The sequence below is a fragment of the Bombina bombina genome, chromosome 5, assembly GCF_027579735.1.
Source record: "Bombina bombina isolate aBomBom1 chromosome 5, aBomBom1.pri, whole genome shotgun sequence".
Taxonomy (NCBI): Eukaryota; Metazoa; Chordata; class Amphibia; order Anura; family Bombinatoridae; genus Bombina; species Bombina bombina.
The window spans coordinates 75,452,762-75,463,743 of NC_069503.1; positions in this window are offsets into that span (position 1 = coordinate 75,452,762).

Below are 10,982 nucleotides of genomic sequence, written 5' to 3' on the forward strand. Positions count from 1 at the left end.
ACAGACCTGCAGATTTGTGTGTTTGTTATAAATTGCTTAGTCTATTATTTTTTTATTTTAAAAAATTAGAAAATAGTAAAAAAAAAAATACATATAAAAGTTAAATGTCCGTATAAGCTAAATAAATTTCAATTTAAAGGGTCAGCTTTATATTTTTTTAATGTAGAAATATTATTACGTCTTAAAACACACAATTTACTTCTAAAAAATGTACATGAGTCTTCAATATAATGTTTTCCAATTGTTTTTACAGTCACTGATTTCATCTAAATGTTACCCACACTCATTACTTTCAGATCCTAATAAAAACCAAACATAGACTTGCACTGAAATCAAATCTAATCTGCATGTTAACACACATTTTATCTCAGTCTGGGCACCTTTCACAGCAATAAGAACAGATAAATAGATATAGAAAACAACATTACAACTAACTCTAGTTAAACAATTACAAGAAACAGTTTCACAGGTTTTATTTTATGTTCAAAAGACTATCAAAAATTAACAAAAACTCAACCACAGGGATAGGATATATAACAATAATGTATTTCAGTATTAGGGGTCGATTTATCACGACCTGAGTGGGACCGAATTACACCTGTTTCCCGCGCTAGCCTTCAAGCTAGCCGGAATTCAGGAGTGTTAAGAAGCAGTGGTCTTTAAGACCGCTGCTCCTTACTTGTCCACCACCTCAGAGGCATTACGATATAAGATCATGGTTGATTGATACCCCCCTGCTGGCGGCTGATTGGCCATGAATCTTGCAGGGGGCGGCCATTGCACAAGCATTTCTAGTGAAATGATTGTGCAATGATAAATGCTACAGGGCCGCTAATCTTTTAGCTTTGTTTAGCGTATATCCACTACTTCACCACAAACACAACCCCAAACTCTTAAAGAAAAAAAAAAAAACAGAAAAAACAAAAAAAACGTATCACTGTTCACAAAGTTATATATTACATTTATTACAATGTATACATCTAAAGCCATACCCCTTCACGTGTGCACTCTGGAACTCCTCGCTCTGTTTGCAACAGCTTACTTCTATACATGAACTCTTTATCTCCAGCTCTCTCAACCTTCTGGCTCTCTCACTGCTGCTCTGTCACATGGGGTCTCACTTCAACCACACTCCTAGGTCTGATAATAGACAAGGAGGTGGTGTAGGTATTTTACTTTCCTCTCGTTGCACCTTCCAACAAATACATCACATCTCGTCCCTCACATTTTCCTCATTCGAAACTCACATTTATTCACTTATTCTCTCTCCTCTCTATACGGTGTGCAGTCATATACTGACCGTGGCTCCTCAACTCAATTTCTAGATCACTTGGCTGCCTGGCTACCTTATTTCCTAATGCAACTCACTTCCTCTTTCAGTTTTCCACAATGGACTGACTCTCCCACTCACAAAGATGGTCACCTCCCGTGACTGATCTTTAGCTATCAATGCACTATTTCAAACTCCACAAACTCTCCTTTTCCTCTTTCTGACCACCATCTCCTCAACTTGCAACATCTCATCCCTCCCTACAACTCTCCCTCCTACTCCTCACACCAAATTTCACAGAAGCATTATGTCATTAGATCAGCAAGAGCTTGCTAATTCCGTCGAACCTCTCATCCATCTCCTGCCCTGACCAATCTATCTGCCACTATAATCTTCCACCCTTACATCGGTCCTTGACAATCCTGGCCCCTCTTACCATTGCTCGGAAATCACACACTCATCCTCAGCCCTGACATGGTACCTATGTAGATGGTCCCGTACTGCTGAGTGGCACTGGAGGAAACCTCGGAGTTCAGCTGATTTCCTTCATTACAAGTTCATTTGATTTCCTACTATTCTGCCCTTAATCTCTATAAGCAACCATTACTTCTATAATCTTAGCTCTAATCTTTCTTCAAATCCAAAATGTGTTCCCAACGTTAAATATTCTTCTCCACCCACCCCCTAATACAACTTCTCTGTCAGTTCAAGACTTTGCCAGCCACTTCAATAACAAAATCGACTCCATCAGAAACAAAATCAGCTCTTAACCTACTTCCATTCTATCACCCCCCTCAAACGCTTGCAATCAACCACAACCCACATAGCCATAAATGTAGGCTCCTACGCCCTGTTACTTGAGGAAGAAGTTTCGGCACTTATACTGAGCTCTCACCTTACTACCTGTCCTCTGACCCTATCCCCTCAAAGCTGCTCCCCTCCCTCTCTTCTACCCTTACCCCTATACTCACACACATTTTCAACCTCTCCATCAGCACCGGTATATTTCCCTCCCTGACACATGCACTGTTCACACCTATCCTCAAAAAACCTTATCTTGATCCAACCTCCCCATCCAACTACCCACCCTATTTCCCTACTCCCTCTTGCCTCAAAGCTTCTCGAAAGCTATATATGCACGCCTATCCCATTTCCTTACATAAAACTCTCTCCTCGACCACTGCAATCTAGATTTCTTCCCCATCACTCCACAGAGACAGCAATAGTTAAGGTTACCAATGACCTACTTACAGCAAAATCAAAAGGCACTTCTCCCTGCTTATCCTCCTTGATCTGTCTGCAGTCTTTGATACTGTTGACCACCCTCTTTGCTCCAAAACCCTCCAATCCTTCGGCATTTGTAACACAGCCCTCTTGTGGTTCTCTTCCTACCTGTCAAACTGTACCTTTAGTGTAGCCTTCCCTGGGGCCTCCTCTGCATAGTCACCACTTTCTGTTGGGGTCTACCCGCAAGGCTCTGTCCTTGGTGCCCTTCTCTTCTAAATCTACACATCAACATTAGGTTCTCTAATTAAGTCCCATGGGTTCCAATATCATTTGTATGCAGATGACACCCAAATCTACTTTTCTGCACCAGAACCATCTCCTTCCTTGCTAACCCATGTCACTAACTGTCTTTTCACATCTCTTCCTGGATGTCCTCTCACTACCTCAAGCTAAATCTCTCCAAAAACTGAGTGCCGTATTTTCCCTCCTTCTTCCAAAATCTCCACCCCCAATCTCTCTATAACTGTCCAACATTACCCTAACCCGCATGCCCGATGTCTTGGGGTCAACACTTGACTCAAATCTTTCTTTCACTCCTCACATTCAGTCCTTGGCTAAATCCTACCACTTCCACCTTAAAAACATCTCTAAATTTAGACATTTCCTTACACATACACAACTAAGATTTTAATCCACTCTCTCATCCTTTCCCGCCTCGATTACTGCAACCTCTGCCCTCTCTGGTCTCCTCTGCTGTCGCCTAGCTCCTTTACAATCTATAATGAATGCCTCTGCCAGGCTCATCTTCATTACACGTCACTCTTTATCTACTGCACCTCTCTGCCAATCCCTTCACTGGCTTCCTCTTGCCTCCAGGATTAAACACAAAATTCTCACTCTGACATACAAAGCCCTCAACTGCGCTGCTCCCACCTATATCTCAGACTTTGTCTCCAGATACTCTCCTTCCCATCCCCTTCGCTCTGCTCATTACCTTCTACTCTCCTCCTCTCGTTACCTCCTCAAACTCCCGCTTACAGGACTTCTCCAGACTGGCTCCCATCTTGTGGGACTCTCTGCCTCACTCCACAAGACTCTCCCCTAGTTTTGAAAACTTCAAGTGCTCCCTGCCTAAAGACTCTACCGTTCAGGGATGCATACAACCTACACTAACCTTTCTTTATACCGTTTTCCTCTCCTCCATTACTATCCCCTTGAACCCCCTTAGCATGTAAGCCTAAGAGCCATGCTGTTTGTCTTTAGAGCTGACTATAACAGTGCGACTCTTGGCAGGGCCCTCTACCCGTCTGATCCCTATAAATGTTTCCTTGTATTCCGCCTATGTTTATAGCGCTGCAAAATCTGTTGGCGCTCTACAAATAATAATAATAATTGTGTATGTCTAGTTGCACGTTTTTTTTGTGTTTTGTGTCACTCTATGGATACATTTATTTCTAGCCACAAAATTTCATCTCCAAATATGCTGCCCCAAATTTACCTTCATTTATCACCACGACAAAATTAACTCTCTCAGACTCGCAGGATATAGTTAAACAAATGGCAGATCTCATGATTCCACAATTCGAGCAAATTAAATCTGATATTTCGAATCTAGCTTCTGAAATCAAGCAGTTTTCACATAGACTGAGCGAGGTAGAACAAAGCATCTCTGATTTAGAAGGCACTAATACTCAAGAGCTAGCCATTAAAGAACACAATACACAATTGGTAAATATTCAATATAAATCGAAGATCGTGCAAGACGTAACAACATCAGATTTATTGGTATTCCAGAATCTAATGAATTCCAAGATCTTTTACATTTGTATCTGTGATATTGCCACAGATTTTATGAATTGACCCTAGCTTTCTGCCCCTTGCAGTGGAAAGAGTGCACCGCATAGGAACCCCCTAAAACCTTACCCCGATGGTACAATTAAGAATAGATTTTTATATGCAAGATATAATAACATCATAAATAAATCTGTTCAGGAAAGAATTATTCCTAAACTACCAGTCATTCCTATTTTTCATTACCTTCCCAAAACACACAAGAATCTACAGAGCCCACAGGGTAGACCCATTATAGTGGGTATTGATTCTTTGAATGAACCTATGTCAGAGTTAATTGATTCATTCTTACAACCCCTAGTTATGGATTTGCCCAGTTTTATACAGGACACCACGGCCCTTTTAAACAAAGTACAAAATCTAAAATGGAAATCTACATATAGATTTATCACAGCAGATGTTTCCTCATTGTATACAACTATACAACACGAGAAGGGGATAGAAGCAATAGAACACTTTTTGGAACAGAATACAAATTTTACATATCCTACCAAAATATTTATATTAAGGGCAATTGAATATCTTATGAGTCACAATTTTTTTCTGTTTCAGAACAGCTTTTATCTCCAGAAACGTGGGACAGCCATGGGGGCTAAATTTGCCCCCTCATACGCCAACCTCTTTATGGGTTGGTGGGAGCTGTCCCACGTTTTTGGAGATAAAAACCCCTTCAAGGACAGGATTATCCAGTTTTACAGATACATAGATGATCTGTTGTTTGTGTTTGAGGGAGATCAGCAAGAGGCAGAGGATTTTTGTAAATATTTGAACAATAACAACCTCAACTTAAACTTTACCAGTGAACAGAGTGATAAAGAAATTAATTTTCTTGATACCACATTAATAAGCACAGACAAAAATACAGTTGAAACTACTATATATAGAAAGTCTACAGCTGGGAACACTATCCTCAAGTACAATTCATGCCACCCAAGACATGTTGTGAAGGGTATCCCTAAGGGGGAATATACCAGAATTAAAAGAAATTGCACAAATGAGGATGAATATCAGGTGAAGTCAAAAGAGGCAACACAAAGGTTCAGGGATAGAGGCTACAGTGAGGAAGTTACTTAAAGAGGCAAAATCTAGTGTAGATTTAATTCCCAGACAAGACTTGCTAAAATATAGGAATAAAACAGAAAGAACATCAGAAAATAGCAAGATCAAATTTATTACAACTTACAGTATGGAATACACTAAGGTGTGCAATATTATTAAAGATTCCATACCAATTTTGTACTCAGACCCTATCCTTAAGGAGATTCTCAAAGAAGGTTGTGATTTTGTATCTAGAAGAGGTAAGACGATAGCAAATTTTATTTCTCCATCAGATGTAAAAACCAAAAAAACATCCTGCTGGTTAAAACAGAGAAAGGGTTTTTATAAGTGCAGACGCCCAATATGTACAACATGTGACTTTGTTAAGGAAGGAGAGGAATTTAATTCTACTATTACCAATAAGACCTATAAGATACATCATTATATCAACTGTTCTACCACACATGTGGTTTATCTTCTCACATGTAAAATTTGCCACAAACAATATACAGGAAAAACAAAGAGACCGTTAAAAGAGAGGTTCTTGGAGCACTTGCGCTCCATAGAGGATGAGAACACAGACACACCTGTATCAAGGCACTTTAAGGTTCTACACAATGCAGATACATCTGCTCTTATCCTACAGGGGATAGATTTTGTCCCTCAATGGAGAAGAGGAGGTGATAGAGAGACAACACTTGACAAAAGAGAAGTTATGTGGATGTTCAATCTACAGACTACACACCCTGAGGGCCTCAAAATGAGAAGGGATTTAGACTTATTCACCAAATAATAAATATCTAAAAAAAAATTTAGTAATTTATTTTAAAAAGGAATTTTTGAAAAAATTTTGGAATTTATAGATATGTCTCTTGTCATAGGCTCATTCCCCTAAACTGAATTAAGAAATAGGAAAATTTAATAAATCATTTAATGTTTTTGGGAAATTTTTGAATTTATAGGTATATCTCTTGTCATGGGCTCATTCCCCTAAAAAGAATTAAGAAATAAGAAAATATGTTGATATGAGACATTTTCTCACTATTATTGCCAACCCAATTTTTCCTTTATGAGAGAGAAAATAGATTACTATACATACATTTATTTTGATGTTTTAGGAAATCAGGCTCTTGTCATAGGCTCATCTATTGCATATCTAATTTCATACTTTTCAAATTAAGGATTTTTTATATTAAGAGTATGTTTAAACAATATCCCAATATAAACATGGTTTTGATTATATTTAACACTGAAGGTAATGACTCATAGAGCAATGTGTATGCTTCTTTTCATAAATGTAATGATTTAAATATATTGCAAAATAGATTGTTTTCACAAAACATAGTCACGCCTTAACCAACAAATATCAACCTGCATATTTATATTGTAACACTTTATGTACATGAAAAGGAAAAAGTAAATAAATGTTTCTTGTCATAGGCTCCCTTGCAAAAATGGCAAAGTACAGGTTAATGAAAATTTGTGATATCACTTTAAGAAATTTGGTATAAATAGAGCTCTGAACAGGTGCATCAATTAGCAGTGACCAAGTGCATGGAGCACGAAACGTTTGCTGTTTTTTGCACCTGTTCTACAACCTGTTTTTGCACTACTGTGCTTACCACTTTTTAATCTATCTTGTATGATTTTAACAAGTTTGGAATAAAATTGAACTTTTATATATCTGTGGGCTTGGAGCGCTTATTTTTCCCTACATTGGATGGACAATTAAGAATAGACCTGTAATTGCAAAGTTTCTCAACTTTCAGTTCAAACTCAGTATCATGCGTCATTAAAGAAAAAAAAAATCCGTTTGCAATCGGTGACAATAAAATTTTATTTTTTCAGGAATTCTCAGTTGAGACGTCAAAAAAGAAAAGAAATTACACCCTTGTGTACTAAACTAATTGACAGCAGTATAAAAGCAACAGTGATCTACCCTGCCAAAAACAGAATTTATGTTTACCCTGATAAATTTCTGTCTCCAACGGTGTGTCCGGTCCACGGCTTCATCCTTACTTGTGGGATATTCTCTTCCTCTACAGGAAATGGCAAAGAGAGCACACAGCAAGAGCTGTCCATATAGCCCCCCTCTGGCTCCGCCCCCCAGTCATTCGACCGACGGTAAGGAGAAAATGGAGAAACCATAGGGTGCCGTGGTGACTGTAGTGTATAAAGAAAGAAATTTTTCAAACCTGATTAAAAACCAGGGCGGGCCGTGGACCGGACACACCGTTGGAGAAAGAAATTTATCAGGTAAACATAAATTCTGTTTTCTCCAACATTGGTGTGTCCGGTCCACGGCTTCATCCTTACTTGTGGGAACCAATACCAAAGCTTTAGGACACGGATGAAGGGAGGGAGCAAATCAGGTTACCTAAACAGAAGGCACCACGGCTTGCAAAACCTTTCTCCCAAAAACAGCCTCCGAAGAAGCATAAGTATCGAATTTGTAAAATTTGGCAAAAGTATGCAGAGAAGACAAGTCGCTGCCTTACAGATCTGATCAACAGAAGCCTCGTTCTTGAAGGCCCATGTGGAAGCCACAGCTCTAGTAGAATGAGCTGTAATTCGTTCAGGAGGCTGCCGTCCGGCAGTCTCATAAGCCAATCGGATGATGTTTTTCAGCCAAAAAGAAAGAGAGGTAGCTGTAGCTTTCTGCCCTCTCCTCTTACCAGAATACACAACAAACAAGGATGAAGTTTGTCTGAAATTCTTTGTTGCTTCTAAATAGAATTTCAAAGCACGGACCACATCTAGGTTGTGTAACAAACGTTCCTTCTTCGAAACTGGATTCGGACATAGGGAAGGAACAACTATTTCCTGGTTAATATTCCTGTTGGAAACTACTTTTGGAAGAAAACCAGGTTTGGTACGTAAAACTACCTTATCTGCATGAAATACCAGATAGGGAGGAGTACACTGTAAAGCAGATAATTCAGAAACTCTTCTAGCAGAAGAAATAGCAACTAAGAACAGAACTTTCCAAGATAGTAACTTAATATCTATGGAATGCAAAGGTTCAAACGGAACCCCTTGAAGAACTGAAAGAACTAAATTTAGACTCCATTGGAGCAGTCAAAGGTCTGTAGACAGGTTTAATTCTGACTAAAGCCTGTACAAACACCTGTATATCTGGCACTGCTGCCAGACGTTTGTGCAACAAAACAGACAGAGCAGATATCTGTCCTTTTAGAGAACTAGCTGACAAACCTTTATCCAAACCCTCTTGGAGAAAGGAAAGTATCCTCGGAATTTTAATTTTACTCCAAGAGTATCCCTTGGAGTCGCACCAACAGATATATTTTTTCCATATCTTATGGTAAATTTTCCTAGTCACAGGCTTCCTGGCCTGAATCAGAGTATCTATAACCGAATCTGAAAACCCACGCTTAGATAGAATCAAGCGTTCAATTTCCAAGCAGTCAGTTGCAGAGAGACTAGATTTGGATGTTCGAATGGACCTTGTACTAGAAGATCCTGTCTCAAAGGTAGCTTCCATGGTGGAGCCGGATGACATATTCACCAGGTCTGCATACCAAGTCCTGCGTGGCCATGCAGGAGCTATCAGAATCACCGAGGCCTTCTCCTGTTTGATCCTAGCTACAAGCCTGGGAAGGAGAGGGAACGGTGGAAACACATAAGCTAGATTGAACGACCAAGGCGCCACCAATGCATCCACTAGTATCGCCTTGGGATCCCTGGATCTGGACCCGTATCGAGGAACCTTGTAGTTCTGACGAGACGCCATCAGATCCATATCTGGAGTGCCCCATAGTTGAGTTAACTGGGCAAAGACCACCGGGTGGAGTTCCCACTCCCCGGATGGAAAGTCTGACGACTCAAATAATCCGCCTCCCAGTTGTCTACTCCTGGGATGTGAATTGCAGATAGATGGCAGGAGTGATCCTCCGCCCATTTGATGATCTTGGATACCTCTCTCATTGCCAAGGAACTCTTTGTTCCCCCCCTGATGATTGATGTACGCTACAGTCGTCATGTTGTCCGACTGAAATCTTATGAATCCGGCCTCCGCTAGTTGAGGCCAAGCCAGGAGCGCATTGAATATCACTCTCAGTTCCAAAATGTTTATCGGGAGAAGAGACTCTTCCCGAGACCATAGACCCTGAGCTTTCAGGGAGTCCCATACCGCGCCCCAGCCTAAGAGACTGGCGTCGGTCGTGACGATGACCCACTCTGGTCTGCGGAAACTCATTCCCTGAGACAGGTGATCCTGAGTCAACCACCAGTGGAGTGAGTCTCTGGTTACCTGGTCTACTTGAATCTGGGGAGACAAGTCTGCATAGTGCCCATTCCACTGTTTGAGCATGCACAGTTGCAACGGTCTTAGATGAATTTGAGCAAGAGGAACCACGTCCATTGCTGCAACCATTAATCCTATTACTTCCATGCACTGAGCTATGGAAGGCTGAGGAATAGATTGAAGAACTTGACAAGCGTTTAGAAGCTTTAAATTTCTGACCTCTGTCAGAAATATTTTCATTTTTACAGAATCTATTATTGTTCCCAGAAAAGGAACCCTTGTGGACGGGGACAGGGGAACTCTTTCCTTTTTTTTTTTTTTTTTTTAAATTAAATTTTTATTGAGGTTTTTAGCAGGTACAATAAATGAAAAATATACATAAATCAAAATCAAGTAGAGACACAACCAGACATATTACATTATGTAAAACATATAAAAAAAAATGTCAGTACCTATATGTTGACGTATCTGAAAACATGTTAATGAAACCTCATTTTATATAAACTGTAATTTCCTCCATAGCTACATAGAGCCACTCATGGGCTCGGTAAAGTTTGAATGACACAGGGGAGGAGAAAAAAAAAAAAAAAAAAAATTATACAAGCGGTCACTCTTGGACCTTTGAAGTAATAAAATGTTAAAACTTGGCAGAGCAAAGGCTACATTTCTGGCAGCACAATATTATAGGTAGAGTATCTCCCTACTACTGCCTATGTTTAGTGCTTAGTTAGGGTGCTAGGAGCGAATACATCTGTATAAGCAAGCATGGACAATTATCTTAATTTTAAATATAACTAACGTAGTTTCACCGATCTTAGCAGTAGGTTGGGCATAGTGAAATCAGCATAAGGGATAATATATATCTGATGACTCTTAGATTAGCTTATTGAGACAGAGGAATACATATGGAGTGACGTACAGTCAGGTCAACTTTGTTCTGGTGTATTATATATAAACTGTTTCTATGCTGCCTCGGCCGTAGGTAACATGACTTAACATTAGAATATTAGACCTAGATTAGCCTAAAAGTGTTATGAGAGTAGAGAAATGCACCGTCCAAGACAAACCTGCCTTTTTAGAAGTTATCAACCAAACTGGAAACCTCAATTAAATAAACATAAGCCAGCAATACCGGCAAACCCAAGCATATAAACCCAGCAGTTCAAGTTATCAAATAGTGATTAGCATAGTTATTATATACTCCATGTGAATTCACGCTATGCCTATTATGGTGCAAGTATAATAATCTACTTACTGAGAATCTGCACCTGCTTTAGACTAGACTTGTAGTAATTGAATACTGCTACATATACATCTAGCCTAAGTGAACTA